Source organism: Rhyacophila brunnea, unplaced genomic scaffold, assembly GCF_057557595.1.
Source record: "Rhyacophila brunnea isolate RB1 unplaced genomic scaffold, BYU_Rbru_1.0 scaffold_24, whole genome shotgun sequence".
In the NCBI taxonomy this organism is placed as follows: Eukaryota; Metazoa; Arthropoda; class Insecta; order Trichoptera; family Rhyacophilidae; genus Rhyacophila; species Rhyacophila brunnea.
In genome coordinates, this window is record NW_028232904.1 from 17,789,090 (window position 1) to 17,807,031 (window position 17,942).

Sequence of the window (17,942 nt, forward strand, 5' to 3'; positions counted from 1 at the left end):
ATTTTTTTTTAATATTAGTGCGGAGCGTGCGTTGGATCATCCAACGTTCATTGGATTCAGGCCAATGTGTATAATATTCAATAACGAATACCTACTGCATTTTTAATTCTTGTAACTTATTTATTTGAATATAAAAAATAGTTTCATAAATTAATTAAAAACATTATTAGGTATAGAAATGAATGGTAGGTATTGACTACAAGCATTGAAATAGTCATTGCAGCAAACAATTATTCTAATACACTGGCGAATTGCACATAGTGCCAATGTGTATTGATTTACCTACTTACCTAGGCACCAATAACACAAGTATGTAGTTGTCAATAGCAAGGGACTGACATAATATTATTATCTATGAGTGTCGAGGCTAGCTCGGATGGTATTGTTTGGCACTCCTGACACGTAGTACAAAATTAAAAGTAATATATTAGGTAACTTGTTATTTCTTGCCGATCCCGTAGATTAGGTATATCCGGGTGTGTAACACGGTTTTATAGAATTTCCCAGTAATGAAACGCTCGGAACTTTTCAAGTTACTGTTTATTCAGGACACAAGTACAAATTAACATTGTTTTATCAATTATCTTGACAGTCAGAAACCAAAAAAAGTAAGGGCCACTGTCGTGGAACTACTAGTTTAATTATTGTTCATTTCTAACTATATGTCGTTAGATAAAATTTGTTACCAATCTCGATCATAGTTCACAATTAAAATTAGAGTCTCACTTGGAGTACCTCTGGTTTAATATATTTCACTTCCAACTTTACTTTAAAGTGTAAAAGTTAATTTTATTTAACATGCATTTTAACTTAAATGAATGCTTGGTGAATTTCCCGCACATAACAGATAATAAATTATGAGTTCCCTGATTTCCCGACTATGAACGTAAGTAGCGTTTAAATTCAAAACTACATAAGTACCTACATACATTGTAAAACAAATGAACCTACCTACGAATAAAAAATAAACAAAAATAGTCGTTCACGGTTCGCTTCAACGAATGACGTACAGATATATTTATTAAATTATCGACTTATTGGTGAAATAGTTCAATAGTTTTTGTCGAATCAAAGATAAAGATAAATTCATATTAATAACGAAATGGAAGATAAAGAAAAAAAACCGTTTAGTAAGAATAAAATTTTGACTGACAATCAACAAAAAAAACTTGACAAAATGAAAGGTAATATGGAACGCGAGAATAAAAAATATTTGGAACAGCATCCCGAGGTATTGAATACATATAAAATACAATATTATTAGCTTTTTGTCATTGGTATCTTCCTTTTAATGTTGACCTTTATCCATATTTATCAGCGTTGCTGCACCCATGATAAATACTATGGTAAATGTGCCGCATAGGTGGCCATGAGATTTTACAACTTTCTTTTTAGACCAAACCAAACCTAACCTAACCTAATCTATCCTACCCCAACCTAATATTACCTTATATAATCGTAGTTTGTGATAATGGTGCATCAAAATGTATGAAAATTTCGAATTTTCAATTAACGATTATTGGATCGAAAAGCCGATGCGCAGACAGAAAAAGGTACCTATTTATTATAATTCTATACATGGAATAAACTGTTTTCGTAAAAAAAATTTATAAAAGGTCATGGCCACCTCTGCGACACAATTACCAATAATCAGCGCTCGAAATGGAAATTTTTACGAACCGAAGCGCTTGATAATTTTACGAAAATATCAACTATATTATACTATAATACTACATTGATTGTAAATGTGATTTATAAAACTAAGTGTGTTATTTTTTTTATTATTTGAAATATCTAGCTAAGACGGTCAAAATAATATTTCCACGAGACGGAGCGATAATTTTGTGGATTTTATGAACCGGAACGGCGCTCCGGTGCGTTCCGGTCCATTTCGAGCCCTGCCAATAATATTAGTAACTCTTTCTAGATGCATAGGTACCTAATCTTACTTCCCATCAGGTATATTCATTGATAGAAACGTTTCTTGTGAACGTGATGGAATCTAAGCCAAAGGGTGACCAGATAATTCCCGCGGCTGTCAATTATTTCACTCAACCATTGGAAGATCTTCAAGCGAAGGTCCAAGAATATTTAACTAACATCGACACTAATGATTCGCCGAAAGCCTTTGTAAGTATTCTTTAGAGCTTTTCCTGTCGTTTATCCATATTGTTCAGGGGGCAACAAAACCGGGATGCTCAGTATATACATCATGGCCCCCACAAGGGCGGGCTCCAGCCTAAGCCGTGTCGACCAGTTAAATCAGATAAACACACACCACAACAATTCGTCCTGTAAGGCTAAGGTCACATAGGCAGGTGCCTTGCTTGGTCGCTACGTGCTAGGTGACATATCCTAGCGAACGGACACACACCATACTATCGCAATGGCCACACTACACGCTTCGCGCCTCGCTACCTGATTATTAGTCACTTCGTGAGTCTCCCGGCGAACAAACGTGTTGGTTATTTTTATTGTGTCACCTAGTGATTTTGCAAGATGGCGAATGTTTTTTCAGTATGACAAACGTCAAACACCGTATATTTTGGGGTTATTACTATTGACGCATGGGATGAATTCACATTATGCACCCAACAAGTTCGAATTTGAGACTTTCGAAATTTGAAACTTAAATTCTTTGTGAGAAGTAGCTTTCTGGTTAGTTTTGAGAGTGACATATCGTTGTTGACTTGAACGCTCCCAAATGTCAAATGAATTTGTACCTACCTAAGCACGTAGCGTGCAATGTGGCAGTAGTGTTTTAGTAGACAAGCATAGCACCTAGCGAAGCACCCATATATGTGGCCGAAATCTTAGGCTTCGCATGCATACACAGAATACCATTAATGTTACCTAGCGGATTCCACGAGATATCATTTGGAGATTTGGGGAACACTACTGTAGAACATCATACTGCTCTTAACTTTAGTGATAGGTAGGGGGCCCGCGAAACATCCTCGCCTGAGGGTCCGCTTCGGGATGTGAGGCCAACCGTCCAATCTCTTTGGGGGGCCATGATATTATATTATATTCACTGGGATCCCTGCTATTCGCTAAACTCATATTATTATGAACGCCTTGGCAACGTGTGACTGCGCGACAGGTTGCATGCACGTGCAGTTTTAGCCCACGTGTTTATCACTCAGGTAATAGAGACGGCGCAGTGCCCGTAGATGATGTCTGGCGATCGTAGCAAGGATCTGCGGATTCAAGGATTATCTACTCGCAGTAAGTCGCACACGTTCGACGCAGCAACGCAACGTGTGTGAACTCAGCATACCAACAGTCTGATAAATGCAGCCTGCAATGAATGGCTGTCACCTATAGCAGGCACAAGCTGTTACTGCCCTAAGCTAAAGAACCATTATGGAAATGTGATGATAATGTTTATGTTTCAGTGTCTTTGTATATTGTTGTTCACACCCTCAGTGACATCCCGTGGAGGTAGGCAGATTGAGCGTCGCTTGGGGGCGGCGGTTACATGAAGGGCGGCAAATCGAGGAGAATATTTAGGCGTTTAGAATAAAGGAAATATCTTTCCATTAAAAAATTCAGCTCACTGGTTGGAAACAAAATATATTAATTACTATACAAGTTTTAATAGGACTATAATTTTTTGTCTGGTTTGCTATGTCTAGTTTACTTCCGTTGTTCTTGTACGTAACGTCCTTGGTGATGAGCAATGACACGTGCAGATTTGCGAATTATATTTTAATTATAGGTAGGTAGATACATATCTACTTGGTTAATTTTATGTAAAATGTTTGCGACTCACTCGCGAGTTTTGGAAGTTGTCAGGTGTATTTTTTAATGTATCTGAAACCGTGGACTCACAATATTGTCTATTGAATCAGAAGTTGTAAGTAATGTATCCATGCCAGCGCTCGAAATGAAAGATTTTACGAACCGGAGCGCTTGATAATTTTCCGAAAATATTTCCATATTATTTATGTAATAATTATATGTAACATAATATCTATCATATACCTGCCAAGCTCGGCCGGTCAAATGAAGTGACTATCTTTAAAATTGTGGCAAGCAAGATTAGGGCATAATGTTGAGGTTTACGTCATAAATATATTTTTTTTACTATAAATCCGATAAGTAGCGTATAAACTTTTTTAAAAATATATGAATTAAATTAATTTTATGACTTTTTAATATTTCACTTTTTCTACGATACGAGCGAATAAGCGAACATAATGTCGAAAGTGAACAAGATTATTAATTTTTTTAGAAAGTCGCATCGGATTCCTTCCCAAGTCTTCCTCGGTACGTTCTTTCGAAGGAGTCGTTTCCGTCCGTGGACTCCCTGTGGTTCGAAACCGAGTCGACTTCACCAAGCGCAAGCAGCTCCGATCTGGTGTCTCCGCCGTCAGTGTCAACGGAGGTGCTACGCGCGCTGGAGGCTTACTATGATTCAGACCGTGAAACTTCATCAGAGGACTCCCACACGCAGCAAGTATTGTCACAGCATACTATGGGCAAAGATGTCGAAAAAGAGTAATTTTGGGTACCTACCTACCTAACTAGCAATTAATTATCTTAGTATGCATTTCGAATTCTGTATTTTTCAGGTATAAATAAATGTATTTCCGTGCAAGGTGTTTCAATCCATTAATGGGGGTTGGGCATACAATTATTTGAAAACATAATTCACTAAAATACTGCGTAGGTACCAGCTAGGTGCCAGTAGCGTAGGGCAGGGCTCGAAATGGACCGGAACGCACCGGAGCGCCGTTCCGGTTCGTGAAATCTGTAAAGTTATCGCTCCGTCTCACGGACAAAATAATTTGAGCGTCTGAGCTAGATTTGCCATAGAAAGATATACCAAAAAAATCTAGCACACTTATGTTTATAAAATACGCATCAAATTTGATAACCTTCTTAATATCCTCAGAAAACTTTCGAGCGCTCCGGTTCGTAAACTTTTACATTTCGAGCGCTGGCGTAGGGTGAAGGTAGGCTGTTAAGATCCGCCATAAATAGTGCACATTAAACTTTGTTAGTCATACGTATTTGTTTTTATTATTTTATTGAACTAGAAGACTACAATAATTTTACAGATGGTATTGGCTAGTTTTTAAAAACCAATTAAACCTTGCCTAAACCAAACTATAATAGTTTTGATATACGAGGGTGGGTCAATAATTCCTTAGAAAAAAGCATTAAAACAGTTTTTATTTTTGTATTTTTTTTTTATTTCTCAACATAATCTCCTTGGAGCTCAATACACTTGGTTAGACGTTTCTCAATTTTTTTTAAACCGTCAGAAAAATAAGTTTTCGGAAGGTCCTCAAAATAAGCATTTGTCCGATCGATGACTTCTTCATTTGCAAAAAAACCTTGTCCACTTAGCCATTTTTTTAAGTTTGGGAAAAGGAAAAAGTCACTGGGGGCTAAATCTGGCGAATACGGTGGGTGGTCGACCAATTCGAACTTCAATTCTTCAATTTTAGCCATTGCTCGTAAACATGTGTGAACACGGGCATTGTCCTGATGAAAGAGGATTTTTTTCCTGTTTAAATGAGGCCATTTTTCTTCAATTTCGTTTTTTAGCTGGTCCAATAAAGATGCATAATAATCCCCTGTTATTGTTTTTCCTTTTTTCAAATAGTCAACGAAAATAATTTCACGTGCATCCAAAATACAGTAGCCATAACCTTACCAGCTGATTTTACGGTTTTCGCCTTCTTTGGACATGGTTTGTCTTCGCAATCCACTGCTTTGACTGTTCTTTTGTCTCGGGAGTATAGTGGTGTATCCATGTTTCATCTACAGTCACAAAGCGACGAAAAAATTCATCCGGATTGCGTTGCATGAGCGACAACAGGGCTTTAGAGGCCACCACCCTATTGCGTTTATTGTCGACTGTGAGCAAACGCGGCACCCATCTTGCAGAAATATTTTTCATGCCCAATTTGTCATGTAAAATAGAAATGACGCTACCTTTTGAGATCCCTGTAACCTCAATTATCTCACTCAACTTTAATCTTTGGTCACTTAACACCATATCGTGGATTTTATTGATTATTTCTGGTGTAGTCACCTCTACAGGACGTCCTGAGCGTGGTTCATCCTTTGTTGATGTACGACCACGTTTAAATTCATTTAACCAGTTATAAATAGTTGCAAGTGAAGGAGCAGATATGCCGTGAACTAAATCCAACTCATTTTTTATTTCCTTTGCTGTTAACCCTTTTATATTAAAATGTTTAATAACAGCTCTAAGCTCAATTTTCTCCATTTTCCATTTTTCCATTTTCCACAAGCAAATTTTTTTTTTAAATGTACGAAAAACACACAACAACCCGAACAATCTGATTGAAACTTCGCAGCATACTGAATCGGTAGTGCCGCTGCATGAAAACAAACCGCTCACAGTACTAGTCGCGCCACTTGTCGGCTTTTCTAAGGACTTATTGACCCACCCTCGTATTTTGGGCGATACAACAAAACTGTGCACACTTTTTCATTCATAAGGGGGATCATATAATTATGCCAACAGAGAACCTAGCGGAAAAATACGAAGATTGCAATTTGAGAATTCTTTTTGATAATTTACAATTTCAATTGTATTAATTAATAAATATGTACCTATCTGAAAACATTAAAAACATTTAATTTAAGTCAAAGTCAAAGATAAACTTACAATTGTAAAAAAATGTGAATTTGTCACTTATTTGGTACATAGAATACGTTATTATTACATTATTTTTATGGTTATATTTATTATTAAAATTTAGTTTATTAAGTTTTCAATTTTTCGCCGTTTAGATTTTTGATTAATTCATAGTGTTAATATTTTTATATATATTTTAAAAAACATCGATTTTTATAAAAAATATAAATGTGTATAACTTGAAATCCCATTTTGCACCCACGTTGGCCGCGTGGTTTAAGCATCGGCCTATAGCGTCGTTGGTTCCAGGTTCGGATCCTGGGTCTGGCAAGTATACATATTGTTCTTCAATGTGTGTATTATGAGTAGTATGGACCTAATAGGTTGAGCAAGTGGCTGACATCAATTTCTCGTAAAAACAAAATCTGTTAATACAAACCTCCACTCTGTGAGAACCATATTAACCTATTAGGATCGACATGGTCGAAAGAAAGAATATATTACCTTATATAATAATGTATCCATACAATACATTTCTTAAGATATTGTGAAAAAAGAATGATAAAAAACACTAAATGGGGCGGCATTTTGGCACTGCCTAGGGGCGGCATTTTGTCAAGGAACGTCACTGGTCACCACCCATGGACCTAGGTTTGACATGAATTTTTAATAAGGTCTGTACTGTGCTAAATTTGGCATCATCTCTGAGAGATTTCGAACCTTTTTAGATATAAAAATAATCGTTACGCTTACTTAAAAAATACATAGAAGGTAACACATAAGTATGTATTAAACCTACCTAACTGTAAAAGTTATTTCATTCTTTATTGGTATGTTAGGATGCCGCCGGCTATGACGTAAAAGGAGAGACGAGAAAAATGGTCGCACGTGACCATTATGGCGATCTCGCGAAAGAAGTTTAATTATTTTATTTAATAACAAAATTCGTAAAAAATGAACCTGATTCTATTTCGCACAACCCCCGCAGAGACGCATCCAGTTTCCAAAACGAAACCGGATTATTCTTGCTATGCCAAGTCGAACATAGTTTTTAACTAGTACAGTACTCTCTCAGTAATCCGCCACCCCAAAAACTAGACAAGTGTCCAATTAGTGAAAGCAGCGGATTTATAGTGCATACATACAAAATATGGTAAAAATTAAAAGAGGTATTTCGTAAAAATAGTATTTTGAGCTTAGATTATAGAAAAATATTACGGATACGATTTTGAGATATTACGGTTTTATTTATAATTAAAATCAAGTATTTACTAAATTACACATATTTATAAACTAAGTTTATTAAGAGCATGCTTCAGTGAAACGGCAAATAATTTTCAACAATAAGGTGGGGTGTAGTTTCGCACGCGTTGTCAATCGGAGAACGATATTCGACCTGTGAGCACATCAATTTGTTTTGTGATGGCGTCGGAGGAATTAATTTTTAAATCGTGTAAAGAAAAACGTTACGTATTTACTCGAAAAATAAAACATGTCAATGAATATATTATTATTATTACTTAAATAACAATAAACATAACATTAAATGGACGCATGTTGAATTTTTAAGACAAATTATGTTTTGTTCGTCACGCGTCGTTTGGACAATATGCGCGTCGCGTAGTCACGATATTTTTAGACCATGCCTCAGCTGAAGTATAGCCTTAAATAAATATTAAACAGTAAATCACTTGACACAACCAGTTGTTCAGTGAGGCAGATATTCTTGAATGGCTTAGGATTTCTGGCTTTCCCTATGACCAAAAGCTTTCATTTTGTGTGTCCCGGTTGCATTGGAGCATGGCATAATAATTATTGTGATGCGGTCCTTGGGTACTTTCCTCCATGGTACATTACTTTCTTCGCGATGAACGTACGTGTTACGAAGGAGAAGTTTAAAAAAAACCCTTACTGAATTTGACGATCGAATACCGGCAAATTATAGAGCTTGATTTTGTGCTTTCAACCAGTAAAAATAACGGCGGATTATACTAGTTGTCGGATAATCGAGCGGCGGATTACTGAGAGTATACTGTAATTGATTTTTTTAACACTACAACAGGCCACGAGGCCCAAACAGAAACAATAATTTGTTATTTATTTATTACTAGATGAAGTACCCGGCTTCGCACAGGGTCGCTTCGTGGTTATATTTATCTTAGATATTTAAAAAAATAATAAGAGGTAATTATTTTTTTAATATTAAAATATCTGTGTAATACAATATGGAAATATGAAAATAATTCTAATAGGAGTAAAGGTCAAACAAAAGAACACTAAATTAAAATCGAATCCAAAATAATATGCAAACGTTATTAATGTTATTAATATGTAGTAAAAAAAAACTTAAATTGGATGGAACAAACAAACAACAAACTTTGTATTTTATATAAGTAATACTAATTTAGAAACCTTCGCAGGTGTACGCACAACAACTGACAAAAGTTTCATCGCAATCGGATGAATGGTATAGGAACGCATAAGAATAGAAGAAGAAGATGATGATTTTCTAATTCAGAAATCTTCGTGGGCATGCGCACGACAACTCACCAAAGTTTCATTGCAATCGGATGAATGGTATAGGAACGCATACGAATAGAAGAAGAAGAAGTAGGTTGTACTAATTCAGAAACCTTCGCAGGCGTGCGCACAACAACTGGTCAAAATTTCATCGCAATCGGATGTATGGTATAAGAACGCATACAAATAGAAGAAGATAGAATAGAAGAAAAAGAAGAAGAAAATGGTTGTATCAATTCAGAAACCTTTGCGGGCGTAAGCACAACACTTGATCAAAATTTCATTGCAATCGGATGAATGGTATAGGAACGCATACGAATAGAAGAAGAAAAAGATGGTTGTATTAATTCAGAAACCTTCGCGGGCGTGCGCACAACAACTGGTCAAAAGTTTCATCGCAATCGGATGAATGGTATAGGAATGCATACGAATAGAAGAAGAAGATGATTTTCTAATTCAGAAATCTTCGTGGGCATGCGCACGACAACTCATCATTGCGAATAGAAGAAGATAAAATAGAAGAAGAAGAAGAATATGGTTGTACTAATTCAGAAACCTTCGCGGGTGTTGGCACAATTACTGACAAAAGTTTTATTGCAATCGGATGAATGGAATAGGAACGCATACGAATAGAAGAATATAGAATAGAAGAAGAAGATGGTTGTACTCATTCAGAAACCTTTGCGCGTGTTACCACAACAACCGACGAAGGTTTCATCGCAATCGGATGAATGGTATAGGAACCATACGAATAAAAAAAGATATAATGAAGAAGAAGAAGAAGATGGTTTTCTGATTTAGAAACCTTTGCAGGTGTGCGTATAATAACTGACGAAGATTTCGTCGCAATCGGATGAATGGTATAGGAACCATACTAATAAAAGAAAATAGAATGAAGAAGAAGATGATGATTTTTCTTATTCAGAAACCTTCGCGGGTCTGCATACAACCACTTACCAAAATTTTATCTCAATCTGATGAGTGGTATAGGAACGCATACGGGACAGACAGAAAGACAGACAGGCAGACATTCATTTTATATATAAGATATAGCCTATAATCTTCGCGCAAGTGCAAGCAATAAGTTGACAAAGTTTTATCGCAATCGGATGAACGGTTTGGCAGCGCATAAAATACGAACAAACAAACAAACAAATATTGATTTTTATATTATAGATAGAGGAGGGAATCAAAGCCAGCCGGTGTCACTAACTTAAGCCTTTCGCTCACGGAGAAACTAAAATCCGACGAACTGTTTGCTGTAGGAACGCATAAACTGGTCAATGATGCTTCGCACACGGCGTTACTGAAACCCATTTCCAATAATAATCCATTACTTCAGACTGTCAAAGTCATTTCTTTCCTATTTCATTCTAAGCTTTTTTGTAATATCTTTACGGGAATATTCTGGCAGCCTGTAATTTTATTATACAGGCAGGAGTATTTCTCAGTTTCTGCCACAAATTTTAAATTAAACGTCGGTTCATCCATCTTTAATTTTTGACGTCTTGACTAAACTTGTTATTCCTTGTTCAGTTCAGTTCAGCGCTACCAATTTTGGTAAGAAAATATTATGATTTTTCATCGAATCTACTGATATTGGCACTACTGTTTTATGGGAGACTGGAAACTGAGAGTCGCGTCTCTTCAGTTTCGTAGCGAAAGTTTTGAAACTGAGAGATTCGTCTGTCGTTTTTGAGTATTCTTGTGAGCGGAAGGCCTTACTGACTCTGTTGCCCCCTTATGCGCCTTGTAGCATAAAGCGTGGAACCCCGCACTTTCCGCGGGAAAATTCCCCATGCTCAGATGTTTTTCGATTTATTAAATAATGAATACCTAGCCTGGAACTACAATAACTAATTTGATTTTCAGATAGTGCTTGCTGTGACCTGTCGCATCTTCGATCGAGGTATCGAGTGCCATTTGTGTCATCCGCATGCACTGTGTTTGTTGTTTACTATATTTGTTTTAGTTTATTTGTGGTTCAAGCGCTATGATTGGGGAGGGGGGGGGGGGGGCGTTTACAAAATTATTTAAAGGTATGATTGTATTGAGAGTTAAAGTCTTTGAGATGTGTTTATTTATATGATACACGACACGTCACAAATAACAAATAACAGTAGGCACATCTTATGTCAGGTTGAGTCAACGGCGCGTATCTTTGACCCAAATAACGCAACCAGTTCGTCATAAAATTTAAAAGGGGGCCTCCTAAGAGTTTACACCAGAAATAAAGTTACTTAATAAATTATATTTAAATTTAAAAAAGACGCGTATTTCTACCAAACTGAGTGTAAAATAATAAATATAATATAACAAAATTACTGCATTTATAATTTGGAAAATTCTTTAAATTAGTCAGTGCGTCGGACCTATACGTCACTAAACGCGCCACTGGATTGGACTATACTGTCGTGGGTCCCGGGTCTGGCAGATTCACATGTTGTTTATTCAATGCGTATTGGACCTAATAGGTTAAGCAAGTTTTATATAAAGCATAGTTTATCGTAAAAACAAAAATCTCACCACTCTGTAGACGCCTATAATGATATGATCTTCTTAGGATCGAGCATGGTAATGTACATATTACGCACAATACTTTAAATACTTACTAAAACCATGGCTCGAAATGGACCAGAGCGCCGTTCCGGTTCATGAAATCAGCAAAGTTATCGCACTGTCTTGTGGAAAAAATAATTTGACCGTCTGAGGAAGATATGCTATAAAAACAAAATAATAATATATTTAAATTATAAAATATACATCAATAATGTAGATAACTATGTTGGTTACATGTAAGTTGTACGTATGCAGCTTATCATGGGACACTTATTCGTGTGCCGCAGTACGTGAAACATGAGTTCGTATAACATTTTATCAAATAATGACGAGTTCTTTGTTGAACATTTCACCGTGGAATACATTTTTACGTATCTTACAAAATGCGGCGATAGTTTTCAAATAGTACTGTTCCAATTATTAGATTAACCCTAACCTACTAAAGACATCTCATAAAATTCGCCACATGTTGTAGCATACGTACAAATACGGTGAAATGTTCAACGAAGAACTCGTCATTTGATTAAATGTTACACGAACTCATGTATCATGTACTGCGGCACACGAATAAGTGTCCTGCCGTGAACTGTTTACGTACAAATTTCAGGATACGAACTAGGTTAATGTTTTCGAAAAATTATTGAGCGCTCCGGTTCGTAAAATTTTATATTTCGAGTGCTGAGTCTAAAACGAATCACTAAATTCATATTATTATGAATCGCTCGAGTATAGTCAAAACTCCTTGCTCTTCTCCAAAATGCGGCTCTGCAAAAAAAGAGTTTTTTTCGTTAAATAATTCCATAAAATAATCTACATAGATACGTCGTTTTTAATAGATAATAAAAAATCGATTTGTGCCGATGATTGCCGAATAAATGTTTGCCGTGAAATGTCCAAGTAATTCAGTGAAATTGGCCAGCAATAAAAAATGATAAAAACTATGGGTATGTAGTGTTATAGAAAATAATAAAAACATAAATTATAATATTATAGGCGTCGCGGTGTTCTTTCGTTGATATTTTTTTCTCTTATTAGGTCCAGTAGATCTGTAGGTATTGTATTTAAATAAATAACGCAGTTTTTAGTACTTCTTTCACGGTTTGCTTAAAATACCATAAATTATGTACTAGTAGTTACAAGCTACAGTGTCGGGTTAGAGATTTGAAGGCCCGACACGGTTACGTCGTGTAAATTGTACGTAAAACATTTCACTTTTGGAATAATTTACTTTTGTTTCTGACATTTGGAATAAGTTGCGTTTGTAAAAACCACTAAAAAAACTGTCATGTTAAATGTTGCAATATATAAATAACTATTATAATAATATATTGGTTGTTGTGAGTTTCCGAAACGGACATCACTCATGTAACGAAATGATATCAAAGAATATTATTCGTCGAGAGTGTGGTGTTGTAAGATGCTGTCTATCGCGTGGTTCCATCGTAATCCGTTATAACATCATTAAAGTTCAAGTATTTCATAAAATCAATTAAGTATTTGATTTTTTAAAAATGTTTTTAATACATTTTCTAGGCACGTTTCCCTGTCATAATTGGTTAGGGTAAATTGTACGTAAAACATTTCACTGTGGCACAGTTCGCCGTGAGCTTTCTTATCGGAAAGAGATGATCGTATACAATATGGTCTCCAATATTTCAATATGAACGTTAATTCAATATTCATAATTGATTTTGGCAAAATTCATGAATTCAATAATGAAAACCTAACCTAACCTAAAAATAAACCAGTATATCGGCTACTTTCAAAATTTGTTTGCTGCTGGCTTTCTGTAAAGTGTAAACCGACAAGAACCGTGTATATTTAGAAATGAATTTTATGTCAGTACTATACAACCCAAAGAGGTTGGACGGTCTTTAATATACGGTAGGTATATATTTCCGATACAACATTTCACGGTGAAATGTGATACGGCGAACTGCATATGTACAAGTTTCCTGACACGGCCCGATACAACTACTGATTTTGAGACTCACCACGATAAAAAATTAAATAAAAACCATAAATTCTAGCTACCAACGTGCTTAGAAAAAATATCAATATAAGTACCTTCTTCCGAGAATCAGATCCTGACTTATTTAAAAATATTATTAATGCTGATTGACATATAATAATATTAGTGATTTATTTGTTTGTGTAGAAATACATACCTATCTGTTTGAATCAGTGACGTCCCTAGACAAAATGCCGCCCCTAGGCAGCGTCAAAATGCCACCCCATTATACAGTATGTTTTATTATCCTTGTATTCTTATATCATGACTTCAATATCTAAGAAATACATTATTAACAAAATATATAATTACCACAAAATTTAATTTAAATGTCATCTCTTCTTCAATAGACAATATTTCGAGTCCGCGGTTTCAGATATATTTAAAAATACACTTGACAACTTTCAAAACTCGCGAATGACAAAAATATTTGGATAAATTAATTAGGTACTTACCTAAGTATGTACCTACCTATAATTCAAATATAATTCGCAAATCTACACGTGTCATTGCTGGTCATCAAGGAGTGATGTCCAAAGACAACGGAAGTAAACTAGACATCGCGAACCCGACGAAAAAAATACAGTCTTGTTCAACCTTTTATGCCAATTAATACATTTTGTTTCCAACTGGTGAGCTGATTTTTTTAATGAAAAGATATTTCCGTTATTACTAAGTTTAGGTAGCTATTCCTATATATATTTAATGATTCTCCTCGATTTTCCGCCCTTCGAGTAACTGCCGCCCCCAAGTGACGCTCAATCTGCCTACCCCCACGGGACGTCACCGGTTTGAATGTTTATGTTATAGGCTCTTTTGATGTTAGTTACCAGGATTTTGTTATGTTTTGGGTAATACCGTACCTACATTTATTATAATTTGTGAGAAATAGGTACGTACGCATTTAAGATTTTGGTATAATAATTCAATAATTGTATAGCGGGTTTGAACTATTTATAGGACCCGTTTTAAGTCTTCTAACGAATCGTCAGCGTCAAAGAAAATCCGCCGTTGACTGGTAACTGTTTCCAGGAGTGATTGCTTCCCGGGTGCCAGTATGAAATTGCCACCCCCTTTGGTTTTGTACCATATCGGCGATGATTTTTGCCATTTTTTCCCTGCCCGTCGCTGCAAATAGGGGTCGAGCTATGCACACAAACAAGTGTTTTCTCATGAATATGTTTCATTGATAGTAACAGTAAGTTTATCGTTAAAATAATTACAAGATAAAACGAACTTTTTATATACAACATTTTTAAATTTTCTGTTGAATCATATAAATTTGACAATTCTATGTAATAATAAATACTTTATTTGTACTTGATAGAAATATGTACTGAATAAATATTATAGAATAAGTACTGAAATGTCATTTTGACAGTTCATATTGATTTCCATAGTAACGCACGTATAAATTAATAATTTAGTTGCTAGGACCATCCCCTTAGCAACCAATAATAGTATTTTACTTTTTACGGATTTCTTCCGAAATAACTTTTTATACAAAACAGAAATAACTGAAAATGAATTCAATTCTATTTCAAGATGGTTAGAATCTTAAAAGAATACATTAGTATCGTGTTCTGATATATTCTAAAAGCTTCACATGTCTAGCTAGTCGGGAAGTTAGTTAAAAATCGATTGTAAGATTTGTACTAGATAAACAACCACTGGACAAACAAGAATACGAGCTAAGAAAAACGTTATAAAATACGACGTCTATTTGAATCTATATTCAAATACAAATAAAAAATATGTTTCTATTTTTAATTGTTTGTTATATTATCATTAAAAAAATGTTTATGGGGGAGGGGTGGCAATTTCCATTTGACATCCTTAGCACGGGTCTGGTTTCCATCTTCGCCTTCACCTTAACATTCGAAGCCGTGTTTTTTTTACAGCTGATACGGAGCAAGCATATTATGTGAATTTACTGGTACCATGATGGCTGCATCATTGGCTTTAACATAACATTGTTGTTGATAGTGCAACTGAATGCAACGAGCAGACTACCTACACAGTTTGAAGGATCATTGGAGTATCCCTGTATTTCTTCATGTTGTTCTGTTCACTCCGGTTTGTATCTGATCGTCCGTCAAACTGTGAAGTTTTGCGTGTCCCGAGGTAGTAGCTTTCCGTCGGTTGCCATTAGCAGTATAGTCAAATCTCTCGCACCACCTTGCTGTTCTTTCTGTCACGGCTGACTCCGAGATCTTCTTGAATATACAAGGAAGATTATCCTGGGTTTCAAACGTGATTGCGCCGCGCCAATATAGATCCATATATTGGTGTCTTTCATCATATATTTGGGCATGTTTCAATCCATTCCATGACAAAGCAGAACAGTGACAAAACAGAACATGATAAAATAGAACATGACAAAACAGAACATGACAAAACAGAACAGTGACAAAACACAACAACGATAAATATAACTATGACCTTTCAGGAAAAATATAAATTTAATATTGAAATTGTCCTATCTCTATTATGTTGATAGATTTTTAATAGCACAGATTTTCAATACGCCATAATAAATCAAATTATATACCTAATTTCTGCATTCCTAATCGCTAGAAAGCCTCAAATAAACGTGACTTAACTCGGTGTTGCCGGCAAGCTTAGGATATCTCATCAATCAATATAATAATAATATGTTCAAAATGATTGGGTGACTAGGTACAACGAAATAATGACCTAACCTAACCTAACCTAAATAGATTCCACAAAAAATAATGTTTCATTTTTCCCCTGGCTGTTCTGTTTTGTCACTGTTCTGTTATGTCATTTTCTGTTTTGTCATGTTCTGTTTTGTCCGGTTACCGTTTCAATCATACAACTTTCGCGAACGATGCATATGGATTTAGAATCGAAATTTTTCAGTCAGCCACGGACTTGAATGGTTTATGGCGCCATTTAAGTAAGTAAACATTTTAAGCCGAATCTATTTACTTAGTACAAAACTAATCCATTGTAAACACCATTTAATTTTTAATACAACATTCATAATACACGAAAGTCATGCTTCTGAGAATAAACGGTAATGAACCTTTGATTATATTTCACGGGATGATTTCTTAGATAATCATTTTAATATACTTCATGCTTGATTTATTCGTCAATTTTTTATAACGCCATAGAAAATAAAAACTCCAAACAGTGAAGTCTCACTTTAAAGGCAATTGTGTATGTATAGGGCCATCACATTTATCGGACAATATCAGTAGACACCGGTTATTATGCGATAAAGTTAACCGGTGTATTACTATTCCTTACTTTAATGGTGTAAGCGATTTTTTTTTGTTGCTTCAACACATGTTATAAAATGAAATAAAACAGTATGTATACTTACAAAATAATGAAATGATATTGGTTGAGCTTTTTAAGTGGACTGTAATTATTTTTAGGGAAGATGAGGGGGTCGGATCTAGGGGTGGGGGCGATGGAAGAGGATGCCAGACACTAACCTTTGTGATAATGTATGATGGCTCCGTGGTCTGGTTTCAACTTTCACTCGAGTATCGGTATTGTTGTTTTGGGTCACCCGTTTCGTATACTCACGCACTTTGTGATGCAGTTTTATGGATGATATGTGAGGATGTATGAATGATGATGATAGATTCGGAATGTGTCTGTATATATTGAGTCAATCACTTAAGCGACGGAAAGCTATTAGAAGCCCGCACACGCCCGCTGTCGAGATGCAACTCCACGTTCTTTGTAACACCGTCTTTCACGACCCGTAATTGCTTATTGATTGTCTGGTAACAATAACACTGGGGATTATTAGGTGGGTGAGGAGAAAAGGAGTGGAATGGGAACATAAATGGCCCAACCAAATATATTAGTTAATAGATTCACATAATTTAAAAATAATTGACCCACTATGTATTTACCTTTACCTTTCTATGTCATGCCAAGATATTATAACTCAGTTGGAGAGTATTTTACGGCCTCCAAAGTTAAAGGAAAATAGAAGGAAAATAGGTAGGCCAAGTTAAGTCTTTCTTAAGTCATCCGTGTTATGTGACCGAGCAAGGTCAAACCTCGCATCTCCCTTTTTATGTAACCAGAGGATACATGGACAGTTTTTGTTGAAGTTATACTTCATTAGAAGCGTTTGGAAAATCAGACCAGAGTGTATTTTTGGCGTGTGACATGTAACACATAGGTAATTAATTTTTTCACACGAAAAAAATCGCACTCGATTGGATTCGAACCACGATTGTT